Consider the following 22509-nt stretch of genomic DNA (forward strand, 5'->3'; position numbering starts at 1 on the left):
CCCCATTTGTGACACATGTAATCAGTATACCCAATTTCAAGTCAACTGCATACAGACTGTAGAACAACTCAGATGAAAAAGATAGTCTAAAGACAAATCTAAACAAGTCTGGGCCTAGGACAGAGCCCTGTGAGACACCCTAAATGTAACCAAGAATTTAATCTGTCCAGTTGCTGTATGATACTTGCCATGTCCTATATGTATGGCATGCAGCTATCCATCTTATCAAGAGTGCATCAATATTTAGCTGCTCTTATTTTTTTATCAATGTTTTGTGTATGGTCCTGTAAAATCTATATAAAATACATTGCAGCACAATTTTTCATTCATAGCTGTTATTATATTGTTGTAGTACATCGTGTTGCAGGTTACATCTATTTTCAACATATGTATGCTGATATATGGTTTCAAGTCCCAACCTTTACAATTCTGATAATGACTTATCCAATATTACCTAAGGCTTTTTAAATAGGTCTTAGATATGCAGCACAATTGCAAATGTGTAATTAATATGTGAAATAGATTAATACTAGTAAAGCACACACAGAGTCACAGTAGGTAAAACAATACTTATTACTCCCTAACATGCCATAGATCTGGATATCTCAGATTAGAACCATGAACACCATCATACAAGCTACCTGCCTTATTCCTTTGAGCCATAGAGGCTGCTTGGCAGACAGGTGATCATTCATCACACCATCACCTGCATACATACGTACTTTGTTATTCTTAGTAAACTAACACATAACATGTAAGTTCAAATTGTACATTACTGTCCTGATGCTGTGTGGCATAGTACCTGTGTGAAATGGTCATACAGCATAGATGATTTATTGATGTTCATCATGTTTCACTGTTGCAGTCAATACTCTTGGGTTATCCTGCTGGCAGGCTACCCTCAGTTGGCCAGAATTCCAAAGTCTAGGTCTGGCATCGGTTGCTGTCACCTCTTCCCTGATGTCAGTGTGCCAGGGGTATAAAAGATGCAGCCAATGCCATTTTCTTCAGTCTTTTTTGCTGCGTGGTGCCCGAAGCAAAAGCAGTTCACAAGTGCCGGTTGGCTGACTCCTGAGATTTTCAAATCTGAATTTCAGAACCGAAGTCTTCATTAAAGCTAAGTACCCCATTGGGGAAACTTTTTTCTTGCTCCAGACCGATGTCAGAAAAAGTTAACAACTGTATTGGGAAGCAAATACCTCATAAGGATTTTCACTCTTACTGTATTCCTTGCCTAGGCCCTGATCATAACGTTGCTAGCTGTTGGTTTTGTGCTAGATTTAACCAATGCACTATTAAGCCTCGGTTCGATTTTGCATTTCATTACTTTGGCCGAAGATTTAATTATATAATGTCATTGCAACAGCCGATGACCGAAGTTTACAAAACAACGCAAGGACAAGGAAAAGGATAGGCATCCGAGGTCCAAAACCGATGACAAGGCCTCTGCTAGGCCAGTCGCTGGTTCGCCGGTTCGCCGGTTCTCAGTGAGGTGCTTTCGCAGCCCCTGGGGCCCGCTACCTCAGAGCCACAGGCCGCTTCTGACTCCCACATGGAGCCAACTGGGCCTCTGGATACTTAAGGTATTGGACATTTGGAAATCATTCCCTCAGATGGGTCCGGAGCCGCTGAGCAGGCATCGGCTTCTGAGGGTGTCTTCAGACCTGCACAACTATATATTAAGCCATCTTCAGCTTCAAAGACAAAGACTAAAGAGGTTCCAAAGAAACAAGTACAGCATTCTCCTACTCAGACTTCCATGCCTAAGAAACAGATGCTCAAAATGGCCGAAGACCTAATTACTTTGATCAGGGGTTCCCATTCCCCTCCTGTTAAGAGGCCTAGGCAAGAGACAGAGTATGATTCTTCTGATCAGGTTTCTATTTCCTCTGATTCCTCTTCTGAACAGGATTATTCCATGCTTCCCTATGAGGATTCTGATGCTGAAGAATCCATCCCTTCAGCCTCTCCTCCTGAGGATTATTCTTTTGGGGAAACCCTGCATACCATGAGGGAGCATTTCCACTGGGAGAGCCAAGATTATTCTGAATCTAAGAAAAGGCTCAGAGACTTTCTGCTACTTCCTCAGCACAGACTCCTTGCTATTCCACCTGTTCTAGGCATTTTAGATGATGTATTTTCAGAGTCCGGCCCGTCCCCTGACTCTTTACCCCCTGCACCTACTAAGCCAGACAGATACTACAGGGTCCTGGATTCTCTTAAATTCCTATATAAAACCCCGCTGCTGACCCAGAAACTATATCTCAGGGTCCCAAAGGGGTTAAAGCTTCCACTGCAAAAAACCCTGTCCCCTCTGATAGGGATTCTGGGGCTCTAGACAGATGGGGGAAAAAAGTTTACACTTCTGCTACCTTGGCTGTAAGGGCTTTAAATTGTCAGTTTCATATGCTTAAATATCAGCAATATTTAATGTCACTGCTAAACAGAAATTGTTGACAAATACTGAATGTTCAGAGAACAAGAAAATGCAGGATTTATTGCATGCAGCTGAACAAGTGGGAAAGCATAGTTTGCAATGTGGTTATGATTCACTGGAGAACACTTGCAGGGCCGCTGTTACTTAGGTTCTGTTATTAGAAGGCATGCTTGGTTAAAGGAACAGAATCTGCCTGATCATGTTAAAGCAAAATTATTAGATGCTCCATTACAGCATGATACTTTGTTTGGTACTAAAGCAGAAGACATGTTGAAAAATATGGAGGATAAAGCTAAATCCATATAGACAGTCAAGGGTCCCTGGGTCCACTCTTGTTTTGCATCTATTTTTACAGGTACAGCAAACGACAAAGTTGACAGAGCCATGGCCTAACTTTCTTACAAGTACAGCCACCCAGGTTTAGCAGGAACTGGCCTTTAAAAATTGGTCCTTTCCAGTGTCAGACAGACCACAAAAAGGCAGATACAGGCATCCCAGAGGCAGATCTCAGCCCCAAGGCTCATACAGGCCTAAACAATAGGGTGTTCCTACCTCCAAAAGCAGAGAAGACAAATCACAGCCTTACAGGAAACAGTCCCATTGACTTTCCCCTGCCACATCCAAGCACTTTTCTTTTGGTAGCCCCCTTAGGGGGGAAAACTAGCACTTTTTTCATCAAATTGGCAAATGGTTACCCAAGACAAATGGGTCCTGAACATAGTGTTCCAAGGCTACAGGTTCCATTTTCACACCCTACCAAGGTCAAAAGGTATGCCAGACCTGCCACACAATCAATGGGCAGAGGCACAAAAACAAATTACAGCCATCATGGACATGAGGGCCATTCAACAAGTACCACAACAAGAGCAGGGGCAAGGATTTTACTCCAGACATTTCCTAGTACCCAGAAAGGACAAAACCTGGAGACCAGTACTGGACCTGTCTATACTAAATACGTTTCTGGAAGTTCCAAGATTCAAGATGTTGACTCTACAGCAGCTACTGCCCATGCTGGGCAAGAAGGCTTGGCTTGTAACTTTGGACCTAAAAGAGGCATACCTGCATGTCCCAATCAGACAATCTTGCAGAAGATACCTCAGACTCATAGCTGGCTCAGTGCATTACCAATTCTCTGCACTGCCCTTTGGCTTATCTACTGTGGCCAGGGTCTTCACAAAATGCCTGGCACCAGTAATTGCATTTTGCAGACAAAGAGGAATTCAAATATATCCCTACTTGGATGACTGCCTAATTTAAGCAGAGAGCAAAGACATTCTTCTAGAGCATCTGGCATTTGTAAAAAGATTACTAATTGGCCTAGGGTACACAGTAAATGAAAAGAAATCAAAACTAGTGCCCTCTCAAGAGATAATATTCCTGAGGAATTAAACCCGCAGTTAGGACAGCTGTTTAATCTTAGCCTCACCTCAGGATACGTACCCAAGGAGTGGCGCACGGCGACTGTGGTCCCACTTCACAAGGGCAGTGCCTCCACCGACCCTGGAACTTACCGTCCCATTAGCTTGACAAGCCTTATCTGCAAAGCCATGGAGAGGATCATAATAGAACTCATAAATAAAGACATAGGGAACTTGCAGACTTTGGATCCAACCCAGTTTGGCTTTGTCAAAGGCAGATCATGCCTTTTAAACTTGGTTGACTTTTTTGAGACAGTCACCAAGGCCATTGATGAGGGAAAGGCAGTCCATACAGCCTACCTCAACCTGGCAAAGGCCTTCGACACAATACCCCACTCAGGTATCATCGAAAAACTCATCAGCTTGAATGTAAACCCATACATCACAAGATGGGTTGCAAACTGGCTAAGTGACAGAACCCACAGGGTCAGAGTTGCTGGAGCCATGTCAGACTCAAAGCCTGTCACAAGTGGTGTCCCACAGGGCTCAGTCCTGGGTCCACTCTTGTTTGGCATCTACTTTTCTGAAGTACAAGCAAACACAGGAGGGTTATGGCTGACAAAGTTTGCAGATGACTGCAAACTGGGCGCCATAGTCGAAAACACATCTGACACAGATATCCTTCAGAAGGGCCTCACAGAAACAGATAACTGGTGCCAGAGCCATGGCCTAACGTTAAACGCCAAGAAATGCATAGTCATACCCTTCGGGAAAAACAAGGTTACCCCTAGCTACCATATAGGTGGCAATCCAGTGAGCACAGAAGAAGTCATCAGGGATCTGAGGACCCAGGTTGACAGTAGCCTTTCGTTTGACACTCATGTTGCTAAAGTAGTTAGGAAAACCTTCTACATTGCCCACCTGATCATGAAGGGATTCACATCTAGATCAAGGGAGGTCATCGCCCCCCTGTACTCATCACTCATTAGACCTATGATTGAGTACAATGCCCCATTCGGAATGTATCTGACCTGACACCTGCAGCAGCTGGAAAGGCCCCAAAAGTTCCTCACCAAAAGGATAAAGGGTCTCAAAAATATGTCTTATGCTGCCCGACTGAAAGAACTCCAGCTCTATTCAGTGTCATACCGCTTGCTCAGAGGTGACCTGTGCCTGACACATAAGGCCATGTCAAACCCAGATTTGATGAATATGCTTCACCTCAAAAAATCTAGATCCCTCAGAACCACAAGGGCGGGAGACTTAAACCTTGACACGGTTATTAATAGAACGTGCTGGAGGGACAGATTCATCACCCAGAGACTCCCTATGCTGTGGAACAAAATCCCGGTAGATGTGAGGCAGAGCACCTCGCTGGCCTTGTTCAAGAGGAATCTTGACCAATGGATGGGAGATCGCAGATATACCCCAGGGATTACTTCAGTGTCACTGCTTGACAGAGGCACAACAAAATAATAGGCATAGTTTTATTCAAACTAAAGGGGTGGCGAAAGCCGCATAACTATGGGCTAGGCTTATAAATGCCCTTGGGCAGATAGCCTAGTATGAACCTATGAACCTATGAACCTATAAATACAACTGCCCAGATGGCGTTTCTCACGCCAGACAAACAAAAGCAACTGATGTCTTACTTCAAGAAATTAGCAGCAAAAATCCACTTATCTGCAAGGAAAATCCTGCAGGCCTTGGGTTTCATGGCATCCTGCATTCTACTAATTCCATATGCCAGACTGCATATGAGGAAACTACAGTGGTATCTAAAAAGTGTTTGGATTCAGCATTGCCACAGCCTGGAGACAGTAATTGCACTCACTCCCTGCCTGCAACAGGAGTTTTGATGGTGGGCAGAGGCCTGTCACCACAAGGGTCTGCCATTCAGTTTACCCACAGACAGACAGACACTGACAATGGATGCATCAGATTATACCTAGGGGGCCCATATGGCAGGCAAATGTATTCAGGGCACATGGCCTGCAAACCAGATGCATCTTCACATCAATCAAAAAGAGATGCTAGCTGTTCAAAATGCCCTGACAGCTTTCAAGGACCTGCTTCATCCAGGACAGCTACTGATAAAGACAGACAATACTACGGTCATGTGGTACATAAACAAGCAGAGAGGTACACATTCCTACCCCCTCTGCAGACAAGCAATGACCTTATGGGACACAGCATTGACTTTTCAAGTTCACCTGCAAGCACAATTACTGCCAGGAAAAACAAATACACTGGCAGACGAACTAAGCAGAAACCTCATGGATCCCCACAAATGGAAACTGGATCCACAAGTCTTCAGCATGATAACAAGGAAATGGGGATGCCCAGACATAGATCTATTTGCCTCCCCTCACAACTGCCAATTGCAGAGATTTTGCACATGGATTTATCACAAGCAAGCATGGAAAGTGGACGCCCTATCCTTCAGCTGGAAAAATCTAACAGTATATGCCTTTCCTCCACTGCCTCTCCTTCCCAGGGTACTCCTAAAGGTCAGACAAGAGAAGCCAAAAATGATACTGATTGCACCAGACTGGCCATGCCAGCACTGGTACCCAGCCCTAAAGAGCTTGTCTCAAGGTCCAGCATGGATATTGCCTCAAACTTCTCACTTGCTGACCCAACAAAACAATCGGATTCTGCACAGCCAACTCAGGACCTTAAATCTGGCAGCATGGCGGATAATGTAGCCATTCAGAACACTCATCATTCAAAAGCTGTTATGGATGTTATCTTGGAGGCCAGGAGGCCCAGTACCAGAAAATCTTATGCAGAAAAATGGAAGAGATTCTGTTCTTGGAACCAGGAACAAGGCATTGACACGTGTGTACCAAATATCCCTCAGATTTTACAATACCTAACTGAGATGCTGAACAAAGGCCTTTCTTTCTCATCAATTAATATTCATGCCTCTGCCATTTCAGCCCATTACAATATGGAACCACCTATCTTTTCTCATCCTTTAATAAGGCAGTACCTCAGAGGAGCCAAAAAAGATTAGGCCTCCAAGGAGAGCACCAGTTCCAGCCTGGGACCTCAATTATGTTTTGGAAAAACTCACACTGCCTCCTTTTGAACCAGCATCAACAGCGGATATAAAATTCTTATCCTGGAAAACAGCTCTGCTCCTAGCAATAACCTCTGCAAGATGAGTCTTGGAGTTACAAGCATTCATGGCTGTGGAACCTTTTATCATTTTTCACACAGACAGGGTTTTTCTGAGGACGAACCCAACATTTATGCCTAAGGTGATGTCCAGTGTGGCCCTCAACCAAACCATTCACTTGCTTACCTTTTATCCAAATCCACAGAACAAGGGTGAGAAAATTCTGCATTCTTTGGACATACACAGGCAGTTACACTTCTACTTGGACAGAACTAAAGCTTTCAGAAAGACTGAGCAACTTTTAGTGTCATATGCTGCAGGATCACAAGGAAAGGCTATCTCAAAACCGACTATTTCAAAATGGATAGGCCATTGCATCCGTTTCTGCTATTTTCAGCATGGCAAATCAGTGCCTAAGGGCATTAGGCTCCATTCCACTAGAGCAGCAGCCACTTCAGCAGCCTCCTTCGGAGGAGTACCAACCAAAGATATCTTAGAGGCTGCAACTTGGAGTTCAGTGCACACTTTCACAAAACACTACCACTTACCTCTTTACTCTAAGTCCAGAGCAGGCTTTGCCACTGCAGTTCTGCAGGGCCTCATAGACTCTCCTAATCCTATTTAGCCCACACCCATCCTCAGCTTTGGGATTCAACCCAAGAGTAATGACTGCAAAAGTGAAACACGATGAGCATAGTACAGTTGTGTACCTACCATAAATGTAGATGTTCGAGTGTATTCACTGTTGCAGTCCAGGTTACCCACCCACCATCCCCCTTTTCTTTGCTGGGACTTATCTGTACTTCTCTATCCTATACAACCTATGTGGTGTATTTGCTTGTAGATGAAGGAAATGTTATTTTTGTGCATGCATACTTATTGGCATATTTTTTCAGCCTACCAGTTTGGTGGCACCTGACGTCTGGGGCAAGAAAAACTGAAGAAAATAGCGTCAGCTGCATCTTTTATACCCCTGGTGCACTGACATCAGGGAAGAGGCGACAGCAACCAACACCGGACCTAGACTTTGGAATTCTGGCCGACTGAGGGTTGCCTGCCAGTAGGATAACCCAAGAGTAATGACTGCAACAGTGAATACACTCAAACATCTACATTTATGGTAGGTACACAACTGTACTTTATGGTAGTTACAACAGGACACTGCTGTTTTGAGGGGTGCAGGAACAAAAACCCATGTTCTGCTAAGAAAATCACTAGTCTGACTATCATTTAACCTCACTTTCTAACATGTTCCTCGAATGATGTACCATTAATCTGTTGCAGTAGGACTGCATGAATATTCCATGCTTGAGGACTACTAAGTACAAATGATGATGTGTTAGTGAAATGGGTGTCTGTAGTCCCATGTGGATGTAATGTCTGTCCAAATAGATGAGTATAGTTGTCTGCATAATGTACCTGTTCCATAGCACCAGTGACATAACATTCCACTATACTACTGTATAGGTTATGGACTTTCCTTGCAAGTGAAGCAGTTGACACAACTGTAGTTCAGGGCTGACTCTGTCTGATGCGAGCAGTACACAGCCAATACATGGGTAGATACAGGATGTGCGATTTGGCTGGCGTGAATTATAATATCTGTATGTGAGTAGGAGTAAGGCGTTAGTCCCTAGGTCTCTAAGCTGTCAGTGAATGTACTATGCGTTGTCTATTAGCCAAAGCCAGGGCATACGTACATATGTCTGCCTACAAGGACATCAGCAGGGGGTTCCTCCTCCGACCCTTCTGTGACTGTGGCTGTGGTGACCTAGGCACTGGTGAGGGGCTGTGTATCCCTTCCCTTTGCTGATCCTGCTGAAGCTGTTTGCACAGGATCAGATTGTGTGGCATAGTACATAATGTGAATATCTGTGCACATGTGGCTGGAGTATACTGCAAGGCTCCACCAGATATATCAAGGCACCAGAACCATGACTTTAGAAGCCCAAACATACACTCTATGATGTTTCTAGTTTATGTGTGCACCTCATTATAGCATTCTTCTGTGGGTGTGTGTGCATTTCTGATGAGTGTCATCATCCATGATTCCATGGCATAGCCAGCATCCCCCAATAAATGGCCCTGTAGGATGTCCCCCTTAGCAAACATTCAGTACAGCTGTGATATGTGCTAGATATGAAAGTCGTGATAACTGCCAGGGTTGACAGCATACACATTCATGATAATCCACTGGGTATTGCACACAACTTGGCAGTTGATGGGACTGCAGCAGCCCATAGCATTATCTCAGTTAAAATTTCCAAGTCTCTACTCCAATGGTTCAGAGTATTGAGGGAAAATCAAAATGTAGGGTGTCCACATACTTTATACAGTTCTTCAGTAGGTCCAGCATGTAGGATGGGCTAATGATGATGCAGTTCACCTGCCTACGATGTAATTGACATGATTCAAAGGCCTTACTTTATTGTGTGATGTGGTGCTATGCACCACATCTCGCAGCATAACTTATACAAAAGTATATATTGTTCTTTGAATATATCCGGTTTTAATTGATAGATGCCTACATCATCACTGTCACATGGGTAGTCTGTTCGCGTAAACACACTAAGCTATGCAGCACACCATGCAAACACATGCTGAGAACTAAAAAAATCCTAAAAGTAACAGGACACCCCCCCCCGATGTCATCCATATCCAGTGGGAATATCAACACTGTGTAGGAGCCTACATGAAGTGAATATGCAGACATGGTTGCTCCTTTTAGTAATTTGACAAATGCATCTTATTTGCATGCATATTCATGCTGGCACCCTATAAACTACACTGTTTTTAGCTGTATAAGCTGGATAACAGCACAAATGCACTGTTGTATGAACCCGAAGCAAGGTCCTACAGTACATTTGTGTAAACTACATTATAGATGTTCTTTTACAATTTTTTTTTATTTTTCTGTTAAGCATGTTTGCCCAATGTGGCACATAGCACAAACGTATGCAAATTATTAAAAATAGTTATTATTTATTTTACATATTCCCTACCCTTTTTAGACTTCCATAATACATGTGTAGCTCATTTGTATATGTGATATAACATTGTTAGGGGAGTTATGTCCATATTTGTGGACTTTTACATCCCCTTCAGTCCATGTAGACTCCAGTACATGGAAATTTTCCGCATACACTACACACAGACACAAAGTCTACATGGACACCTTTTGGCTTTTTGGATCTCTCCACCTGGCTAATTTGCATGAGATTCACCTACTTATGCAGAAATTTGCATTGCATGGAAGTTTCCCTGTTTGCATGTGCTTGCGCACTGCTAAGAGATGTTTACTGAATCTAAAAATGTTCACATTCATGTACTCATCACAGCGCAATGTGTATATGAAAAAATATATCATGTGGGCTTTACTGAATTCCCCCCACTATGAATCAATTAATAGCAAGAAAATTACAGTACAAACAGGTCACTATTGAAAAAAAGAAAACAGCAGTACATACAGGATACTATGTGGCAATACTTTGAGGTGGGAGTTTATATAATAGCCCTCTGTTAAAAGTTTGAAATATGTTTGAGCGAGGTTAGGTCACTATTAGGAGGGAGTATATGTTGAGGAGATTGGTTTATATTTAAATGGCATGAGTAAGGTAGGCATTTAAAGTCCTAAATTTTTATGAGATTTTAGGTAATATTTTTTAGAGCATAGATTTAGAGAGTATAGTAGTTTGTTTCATGAGATTTAGATCTGGTGATTGTAGAATTAGACCTATGTCTTTGCAGAGGGTATATTTCAGGAGGTAGATATATTTCAGGAGGGTGGGTACAGACATGTATGTGTAGAGAAGAGAGATGAGAGATGAAGGCAAATAAGCAAGAGGTAAGATGGAAGGAGTCAGAGGCAATTTAGGGAGAAAAGAAGATGTGAATGTGTAGTCATTGAGTTTTTTAAAGATTAAAGATGGTGTGAGCAATAGGTAATATTTGCTGAGCAATGCAATTAGATTTTATATATGTGAGTTCAGGGACATGATGACATGAGATTGTAGGTTAGGATTGGATTATATAAATTCGCAGGTTAAGTAGTAAGGCTGGTAGGTAGGCTTGTTTTAGGGTGAGTTCAGATTCTTTTTTGTTCCTTGTTAAAGCAACAAGCTTTTTGAGGTTTTTTTGATTTTCTGTAATCTAGCTTGTAGTTTTGTGTGAGGCTCCTCCTTGATGGCTCTGTTATTGAGGGAAGTGATAGTAAAGGTAGTTTATGATGAGAGAGGGATTTAGGAAGGAATAGAAGGAGCATGGTGTTTTTTGAATTGTGTTCTCCTCTTTTGTATAACACATTCCACTACAGTAGGACAGCAGCCTTTATATAACTGAAAAGTTTAAGTGAAGTCAGCAAAATGGAACTCCCGACTTAAATTGGATAACTTGTACTTGATTAATACAAAGTGACACTTTTCCTTTTCATTACTTAATTAAGTAAAACTCTGAGACTATATATTTATCTATTACCACTGCCTGCTTCAGATAACAACACTTAATGCCTAATATGTCACTCAGAAGGAAAATGTCCAATGTGTTTCATATATTTTATTAATATTGTTAATGGTTATAAACATTTCAAGGTGCAATTAGTAGATTTTTGAGGTAAATGATAAAAAAACAACAAGGTGTAGTTATTGTAATGTTTTTATATTTTATGATCCCATTTCCAGATATCTCCTTTAACCTACTTGAAGACAGTCTTGTTTTAAGCCCCCCACAGTTCTGATCTGATGGTCATACTCAAGTGAAAGAGACAAATGAGTTCAGCTGAGAACTGAGTTAATATAATTTCATAAAACAGAAATCACACACTCACTGTTGCACGTGCATGCACGCATGCGTGCGCGCACACACGCACACACGCACACACACACACACACACACACACACACACACACACACACACACACACACATGCATACACTCATTCTGGCCAGATGGAATCCATGTCCCATAATCACCTCTGCTTGTCAATCAAAACATTTGGCTACCTTCCAGCAGTTGTAGGCTACACTCTCATGTACAACATGGGGCGCTGCTGCGGTAGGGGACAACATTTACATACCAGCTTTGGGAAATATCATATTCAGCAAATCATTAAAAATGTCCTCTAGCATGATTTGCATTGTCAGCTACTCAGTGTGTGATCCTGAAATGTTGGCATCAGAAGCATCTCCCCTAGGCAACACTGATACTTTAATAACAGCTCCACTGGTTCAGTAATTAAATGTTTCTTCTTGGTGATTCTTGTGTTTACTGGAATGGAAAGAACCACAAATATCTTAATATTGCTCTTAAGCACATTCAGAAATTAAATGCCATTTTCCTGTATGACCAGATTAGAATCACTGTTAGTATGAAAGAAATGATTACTGACAGCAAGAAAAATAAAAGTCTGATTGTAGTTATGCATTTCTATAATTGCACTTACTATAAAAATGCCTTAGACAAGTAAAGAGCTTTAACGGTTAAAGTTGTGATTTGCTGTAAATAGAAAGATATGAAAAAAATCACTTATCAGATGCCAGGTACTACTGTTCAGATTATGCGGAAAAACAGAAAAAATATATTAATAATCTCAGGAAAATAGGATAATCATAAAAGCAAATATGCAAAAATCCATCAGTGTGGTAATGATCATAAGAAATGCAGCAGTAATTTATCATATATTTTGGGGAACATTTCCTTAAGATGTGCTTAGTCTTACTTTTTCTTTCCTTGCCCCTTTTCCATATGTAACATTTAGTCTCCTTTTTCATTCCCATATTCTCTCCGTACTTCTTTTTTTCTCATTTATTTTTTGCTGAAATGTATGGTAGATAAACCTGGTATTGTTTGACAAGACAGTCGGCAGTTTTTGTCAAAATTTCAGTACTTAAAATCATAATGTCAACAGCATACGGTATATCAGAGCTTTAATTCCATAATAGAAGAACAAAAACATAAGATAGGATTTAGAAACAGTTTATGGAAGGAATAACATGCTATGCCTTATGTTTGAAGGCACAAAGATGGTCAGCAAGCCAGTTAAACGTGTTGTGTGATGCTAGTAAAGGCAAAGTGTACAGCATGCTAATCACGAGTGTGTGCGTGTGTGTGTGTGTGTGTGTGTGTGTGTGTGTGTGTGTGTTTACAGTGTGTGCATGTGTGTACATGTGACATGGCACACTTACCTTAGTTTTGGATTGCATGCTAATCACTCAAGGTGACACAAAGTGTGTGTGTATGTGTGTATGTGTGTGCATACATGTGACATGGCATACTAACAGTTTGGGATTGCATTCTTATCTTACAAGGTTCATAGGTAGGTACTAGGCTATCGGCCCAAGGGCATACGTAAGCCTAGCCAGCAAGGTTCCATAGCTTACGCCACCCAAGAAAGTTATTTTCCTGTGCCACTGTCTAGCAGAGACACAGAAGTGATCCCCGGGGTGTATTTCCTATTTCCCATCCATTCATCAAGATTTTTCTTGAAGAGTGCTAATGAAGAACTTTGCTTGACATAGACAGGTAGCTTGTTCCAGAGTATAGGAAGTCACTGGGACAGAAATCTATCCCTCCAGCATGTCCTGTTTATTGTGGTGACAAGGTTTAGGGCCCTAGAGTGTGTAGCTCAGAGGGATTGGGATTTCTTTAGGTGTAGCATGTCCAACTGCTCTGGGTTTGACATAGCTTTATATGTTAGGCAGAGATCACCTCAGAGTAGGTGATATGCTATGGAGTAAAGCTGGAGTTTTTTGAGGCGGTTAGTATAGGGCATTTGTTTGAGGCCAGTAATCCTTTTTGTGAGGTACTTCTGTGACCTTTCCAGCTGCTGCAGATGTCTTGTGAGGTACATTGCAAAAGGGGCGTTGTACTCTATAATGGGTCTAATGAGTGACGAGTAGAGGGGAACAATGACCTCTTTTTTCCTGGATGAGAACCCTTTTATTATGAGGTGTGCCATGTAGAAGGACTTCCTGACTACTGTGGCGATGTGACTATCAAAGGAGAGACTACTGTCCACCTGGGTCTCAAGGTCTCTTATCACTCATTCGGTGTTAAGTAGATTGCTGCCTATGTGGTAGTTCATGGGTACAGGTGACATACAAGTGTGAGTGTGCACACATACATGTGCATGCATGTGTGTGCATGTGCGTGCGTGTGTGTGCCATGGTATGCTAACCTCATTTTGGAAATGCATGAGAATGTCACAAGGTGACAGACAAGTGAATGAATGAGTGTTTGTGTGTGTGTGTGTGTGTGTGTGTGTGTGTGTGTGTGTGTGTGTGTGTGTGTGTGTGTGTGTGTGTGTGTGTGTGTGTGTGTCTGTGCATGCGCAAGAGAAAGAGAGAGAGAGACATAGCATACTAGCCTCAGTTTAGGACTGGATGCAAATGATAGGTGAAAGTAGAATTTGCTGGTCTACATCAGGAAGTTCTTACATGAAGAAGACAGTATGCTTGGAATACTAGCAAACATTATTAGTCAGTGCTATGTTTGAGTTCATTCAGGATTATCCTAGAACTCAGACTTGATGACAAAACATAGATACAAAGGTGCCAGCATGGGATGCATCTACTCTTTTATTAACAAGCAGAAAATGGCAAAGCAGGAAGAACCCTGTGACCCTCAGCATATATCTTACACTAATGGGGCATTGACACTCAAAGTGGTATATAGCAGTGCATATATTAGGCCATACTGTACAAAGCTGGTCAAGTAAGATACATTTTTCATAATTTTCAGTCATACAACAGGTTATATAGCTGCTTCAACATTTTTTAATGTGCTTAGTTGTAAGTACTTCACAAACGTATAAGTGAAGTAAGTCATGTAACACAACAGTATATAAATATTGCAAGTTCGATGTATTAAATGAGAGCCTAATACTATAACTGAAGTAATTACAAAGTATAAAACAGCTGCAATCATCAACCATAAAACTACATTTAAACCCCTAAAAATCAAATTAAGAGTATTAGGTTCAAACATAAGAATGTTTTAATCTAAGTCTCATTCATTCATGAAAAAGATACAACTCAACTGACCAGACTTTTCTTCATATTTTTGGTCTGTTTCTCGTAAAATTTGTGTTTTTTTCACAAACCATTGAGGACTGAATTCATAAATTTGAGTTTCAGGCATCATATCCTTTGAAAAAATGCATGTTAACACAAAAATGATTATTCTAACTATTTTAAGGATATAAGAGCAATATTTAAAATCTGATCCTATTTTTTGGCGTTTGCCTACCCATTATTATTGGCCTTGTCTGGATTTCTTGCATTAAGAAGTTCAGCAGTATGATGAAAGGTGTAGTCTGAAAATCTGAATGGCCAGCAAGAGATCTAGTTAATAAAACTACCCGGGTAAAAACAAACCAACTATAAACCCAAGATGTGTCACACTTAAGCTTGGCTAATTACTTGTAGCGGGAAATCTAGGAACTGTCCCCAAAATTCATGAAAAGTACCTGGATCAAACAGAGATGCTGAAATTATTAAAAAAAAGTACAAAGCTCCAGAATTCTTCAGAAATTAGTCTGAAGGTGGCAGGCATAGTCAGAACCATGTCTGCCAAAAAACTGTGATATCAGCACATTGAAAGCTAACTTAAAAGACTCTTAGAATACACAAATTAAGAGAAACATCATGAAAAGGATAATGGAACATTTTCTAGCTTGCTATAACATGCATACACACACACACACACACACACACACACACACACACACACACACACACACACACGCACGCACGCACACACACACACACACACACACACTTACTTTATCTCTTTCTCTGAAGGAATCAGACCTACTTTAACAAAATTCAAATACAGTAGCATGTAAAGTGAGAAGGTCAAGTTGCAGGAGAGCTGTTTATGGCAAATTCGGTAAAAAATTCCAGATTTGTTCATAAAGGTACCACAGGACATATACTCAATTTCATTAATAAAAGGCACGGAAGGAAAAGCAAATAGTGACAGCTGTAGGGGTAACTTTAAAATAGTGTAACATCCCAAACACAGATAACAGTACTGCCAAATGCATGTTAGTAATACGGTTGATATAAACGATCCAGCAGCAAGATGCTTAAACACACGGTAAAGCCATAAAAAAAATAAATAAATGAAAAAATACACAATTAAACAGGGAAAAGAAGTGAAGATAATACAAGGCAGACCAGTAGTTTCTTAGACAGCCAACTGTCACCAGTTTGGACCTCAGATGTTATTCACATCCTCTAAATAATAAACAACCCAGATAGAACCCTGTCTCAATGAGGAAAGCATATATGTGCACACGTATATGTGTGTAGTACAGTAGCATACAATTAGTAGTATTAACATGTACAAAGTAAATCACACACAAAGCTACTGTATGATGTATAGTACAGCAGCATATAAAGACAGCAATATTAACACATACAAAGCAAATTATATATACAGTCATGGCAGTAGCATTCTTGAAATTCCTTATACACATATAGTTAATAGCAAGGTGTATTAACTTTTATATATACAATCACTGACTAATGCAACATTTGTATTTGCATTCCTGTCATAAAAAGAAGCATTTTTTTGGTCTGTGAGTTATCTTAACAGGTCTCCAAGCTAGGGTACTTCACAGTCACTTTTGGTAATCGTTGTCATAGCTGGTACAGAAATCCTAGCTGCTCTGAGATGTCCCCCAACCCTTCCCCCCAAAACCAAACAAAAAGACTAATAGAGAGACAGAGAGAGAAACATATCTGTGTGTGCATAAATTTAAAAAATGTACATTTGCTTCTTGCAGCTGTCTGTATTTTATTTATGCTGTGTTACTGTTGTGTCACTGCTCATGCTAGCTGCAAAGTCCTTAACATGTCCCTTTATTACTCTGACCTTGCATCAAAACAATGAAGTTAAAGCAGAAAAGAAATGTTGCCATATGCCACTGCTGACTGCTGCGCTGGCTTTTGAAACCGCCCAGCAAATAGTATAATCTTTCCATTGATATATAAGCTGTTATGCTTGCTTTTGCATCCACCCTCCATCTGACTGCATGTTGGAACCAGTTCAGCTGGAAAGTATAAAGTTCTCAGATATAGCATAGTATGGACTGGTGGCTTGTTTAGTCATATGTTGATAGTTACAACTGTTTGTGACATTTTTCTTTCTTGACTGTTTATCATAGTTAAGAAAACCTAGTCAGAAGGATCACAGAGCCTTGCTGAATGTGGTTTTTGTATGTTAAGTGCAGTACTTTTGCATGACGTACAACACATTCAAATTATTGCTAGTGTGCTGGAAACAAAAGGGTTCTGAGACTGCCACTTGTCAGTGTTGTGAATGACAATCACCCGAGGATCATGGAAATGAATGCCATAAACAAGTAATTTAGGTATATGGAAGGTCTTGTAAATACTGCTGAACATGACAGCTTCAAAACTACTGCTAAACATTTAGCCATATGCATATTTTTCATGTTGTTTGGTTACATCATTAAATTATTTTTTTATTAGAATCGAAAAGTGATGCATATTCTGCATTTTGAGTAGCGGCTAATGAAAGAAATTAGACTGTAAATCCTGCTTACTTGAAGAGTAAATTAGCAAGCAAATACTGCGACATGTAAGTGTAACACTATCCCCAGGATTCAGCAAGCTCTGCACAGCATGCAGGAATAGTGCAGGAGCTGCTGGAGGCAATATGGCCACAGAGAGATCCAGGAACAAGCTCCCAGGATGTGCACGCACGCTCCTGCAATATTCCAGAATGGACACAGCTCCTGTATGCTAATTACCCCATTTTCAGGTGAAAACCATGCAAATGAGGTGAATTAGCGATCCAGAAAGCTGGCAGCCATCCATGCAGGACTAGTGTAACCTGTAGAAATGTACTTGGTTAGTAATCAAGTACATTTCTGCAAACTACAAAACTGAGCCATGACAGCTCCAAATAAAGGGTGTATATAATGTGTAAAGCATTCCAATGGCAAAATATATGACCAATGGCATGGAAAACAGTTGCAAAAAAAAAAAAAACTTTTTTTTTTGGCCGATTTTGGCCGTTTATGCATAGGGCAGTGGTGCGCAAATGGGATCGGATGGAAAATAAAAGAAAAACCCTGAAAAAAGCTTTCTCTGCAAAATCACAATTTTGCCATTATAGTCAATGTCAGGCAGAAGACAACAAGACCAGTGAACAGTGGTTGCTAAGGGGAAAGGCTCAGTGTGGGACTTGTAACTAGGCATTAGCAGGCAATCCTATGCAAATGAGGGGAATGATACTGAATCACAGATTTTCCCTCATGGCTAGCCTGCACCCAACCGTGTAGGTGCAAAAAAACCATGGTGCAAGCCTAAGAGTTAGCTGACATCAGAGAGGGGTTTGTCAGGCATACTGTAAGCGTACTGAAGCTCTGTGGCTCAGGTTTGCCCTTATCTTAGCAGAGCTAAGGAAGGGGTTGTGTCTGAAGCTGCCAAGCACACTTTACATTGCCTAAGTGGGTGTGTGCACCGCACACCGGGTTTTAAACAAACAAAAAAAAATGTAAACCAGGAAATAGCAGATCCATGCACATCTGAGCACTGTGCTTGTGCGGCGCGCCTCTGGACTTAAACAGGAAGGCAATGGGAAGGGAAAACAGCAGTAGGAAGGTGATCAAGGAGAACTAGAATAGCTACCAGGTGAAATGTATCAGAATCACCCAATTACACAGGCAGAAGCCCAGCCCAACCCAGCCCAGCACACTACTATAAACTATGTGAACACCTTTCACTTTGTTTTTTCCCACAAACTATACACTACCGGTGTACACAAATGGGGAAATTTTACCTAATAAAGGCAAATAAAATGATAGGGGCTGCATTTGCTCTCATAAATCAACATGTGGAAGCGGCTGAGGGTGGTGAGTATGAGAATGCTGATGATTAACCCACAGTGAGCAGAAGGAGAAGAGTGCACAGACCCAGGGTAACCTACCAGGGGCTACATGAGCTGGAGATAGTGGAGCGCTATAGGGTGGACAGGGACCTCCTATAGCAAGTTGTTGAGCTTTGCTAGCCATGCCTCACACACAGAACCAACAGAGGGGAACCCATCCCAGTGGATACCAAGGTATGTGTAGGCCTAAGAATACTAGCCAAAGGTACCTTCCAAAGGTCAACTGGGGATATCATGGGGATCTTACAGGCATCAGAATCCAGGGTACTCCATCAGTTCCTGTATGCCATGTCAAAACATGCCAGTGAGCACATATATTTCTTTAACACCTGTGAAGCATTGACCAGCAATAAGTGCCTCTTCTACAAAATAGCGGAATACCCTGAGGTAGTGGGTGCTATAGACGTCACACACATACACATCAAAGAACTATCTGGCGAGTGGGGTAGACTCTACATAAACCGCAAGGGCTTCCCCTCCACCAACTGCCAGGTCATGTGTGATGCCCAGGACATTATAATGAATGTGTGTGTTGGCAGCCCTGGAAGCTATCACAGCTCCCACAACTGGCATATGATGCAGCTGTATCAGAGATTTGCCAATGGGGACATCCCATATGGCCACCTATTTGGAGATGCTGGTTATGCACTGGAGTCGTGGCTGATGACACCCATCAGAAATGCACACACACCAAAACAAGAACTCCATAATGAGGCACACGCACAGACCAGAATCATAATAGAGCATGTCTTTGGGATGCTCAAGTAATGGTTCCAGTGCCTGGACATATCCGGTGGAGCCTTGCAGTACACACCAGCTACATGTACCCAAATTGTCATCGTATGTGCCATGCTACACAATATGATCTTGTGGAAACAGCTGCAGCAGGAACGGCACGGGGCAGGGCCACACAGCCCCCCACCATTGCCAAGGCCTACACAGGCACAAAGTGACTCGGAGGAGGAACAACATCAGCCTGTCCCAGGAGGCAGAAGGAGGCATGCCCAGTATGCCCAGGCCTTGGCAAAGAGGCTATGCATAGCACATACACTGGCATGGTAGGAACCCAGGGAATGACACCTCTGTCTGACTCGCACATACAGTAAAAGGGATGCCAAACATGACACTACCTGTGCATCCGACATAGTCAGCCCTCCAGCATCATCCTCAATACTGGCACAGCCAAAACGTAAGTCACTCTCCCTATCAATTGCTGAATGGAGGACTATGTTCTGTTACTTGTATCTATGGTATGGATGTGAGCATGCAAGGGAATCAGGTGGCTGAATGGGATGCCAGGAGATAGTATACACCTATAGTGGCAGCATGAAATCTGTAAGAAATACCGGTGTCACCATAGTAGCCAGTGCTAGACAAGGTGGCAAAACCCACTGCAGGAAATGTGGTGGGCCAAATGTGTGTCTATAGGACACACACATGCAAGTCAGTGAGGCTTACATACCCAACAACAGTCACAGCCAGCAGGACAGGTGTAAACAAACACAAAGAAAGGTTGTGCTAAGGTCTCTGATTGATGGCTATGGAGAACAGACCCCCTCCAGACCTACACAGATAGACTACAACAGGTCAGGCAGTGGGATGTTAGTTCTGAAGGGTAAGAAGTCTGAAACTGAAATGTAGGTCAATAAAACCTAAGAAGTGTAGTACACTAATATACCTCTAGTCTGCATGATAGGTCAGAATACAGAATGAAATGGAGTACCTGAAATAACAGTACAGTCATAGCAAATGTGTGCAGTTGTCAGGTGTGCCCCCCCCCCCCGCAATTCTAAGTAGAAATGTAGTAATATGTATGTGTAGGTATAATAACAGTGGAGCACAGATTACCTGAGCCAGCCAAAGTAGCAGGACAGATTGTAGCATTTGTACAATATGAAGGGCTGTGTGTGTTAGGTTGGTGTGTGTGGTATATTGTGTGAAAGTGGTCAGCATGTAGGCATGGTGGGTTATGTCCTGGTGGCCATTGGCCAGTACTACCAATGAGAGGGCCAAGTTCTCACAACTGCAGTGCCAAACACAATGCATCTCAGCAAGACACATTCCAGCAGTAAGCCATAGTAATTGTTTGAATGTAATATCTGTCATCATCTGAAAGATGGACATGGTATGAATGTGGGCCCAGACATGCAAACAGTACACAGGTGGAAGTACCCTAGACAGAGAGTGCATAAAATGTTACTGATAAATGGACACACCATTGGAATTGTACATACAGGTTAGCAGCACATTAGGTGGGTTTGTAGTATGGAATACTGATGTTGTCTGGCCAAACACTGGCAGACCACAAAAGTCACAGGTATGAAGTATTGAGAAACTGCTGATGTCCCTGCCCAAGCCAGCATAAGTGGAATGCCCCACATATATCTCTGAGTCAGCTGCAAGTAGCTTTCATAGCACACATGCACCCAGTTCACCCCACCATCAGCGCAGGTACCACACAGGTCTTATCCCTGCTGTTGGGAATGGGTACAATATGACCCCCACCTCTGTATGTAAATAGCTACAGAATACAGCATGCTGAAGAGGTGTCCCATGCAGGTGTGTCCCTATCTGTAAGCAGTACCCTGCCAGCATCCACACTACAGAAACTATTGACATTAACACCTTGCACATCTACCCTGTCACCCCTGGGGGAATATAGTGGCTTGCAGCCTGGGACTGTAAGAGTGACACAATGCAATGGCCTGCTACAGATCGCCTGCATCACTACCAAATGCCCTACAGTCCTCTGTCAAAGGCCTGGGTCTCACCCGTATGTTATCTCATGGAGTCCCAAATAACAACATAACACAGTCCGCAGAACCCAAATACAAGACCATGTTGACAAATCCCAGTAGCATGTCCACCATGTCCTACTGCATGAACTGTGGACCAACCCCAAAATACTGCTGGCATAAAGTGATAACTATAGGAATCTTATCAGATAATGTTTGCATAACGTTCAGAAGAGGATAGAATAACAAAGGTGGGGGTAGGAGCATGGACGCCATGGAGTGTGTGAAGTCTGAAACTCAGCCTTGTGCACATACTATCCCTGCCTGCAAACACAGGAATGGGTGGCTACAAACCTGCTTGTAAACCACAATGTGAAGGGGTAATGACCAGAAATATGAGTCCTCCTTCTGGGTAACCTGTGTGAATCTGTACAGCTGTAAGGTACGGCCACAGCAGGATATGGCCATACTGTCACATTGATGGATGTACAAGCATAGGATCCTCAGCCACCACTGTACCAAGGTGCTAAACCATTTACACAGACCCATCAGCAAGTGTCTGCAGCTCCCCCCTCCAGAATAGCATGATTGTGCAAGAATATGTAGGCTGCAGACCACAATACTGGACACAGCTTCATTCACCCTGTATTCCCCAGGAAATTACTGCAAGCAAATATGTATACCTGACAGTAGTTGATGACATAAAACATCACAGTGTAAAACAGTACATATGTCTGAATATCTCTGTGTCTGAATATCTCTGCTAACACCAAAACCATGTAGCAGAAGCAGCACAGACAAAATTACCTACTTTAACCCACTATCCTTTGCCCATTTTGACCTCATATTGTCAACCGATCTACAGATATCCTGCAGAAACAGGTTGCTAGCTGTAGCTGTAGAACACAAAAGCCTGTACTGGAGAACAACCAACCTGGA

Source organism: Protopterus annectens, chromosome 7.part0, assembly GCF_019279795.1.
Source record: "Protopterus annectens isolate FY-2018-M chromosome 7.part0, PAN1.0, whole genome shotgun sequence".
Lineage (NCBI taxonomy): Eukaryota > Metazoa > Chordata > Ceratodontiformes > Protopteridae > Protopterus > Protopterus annectens.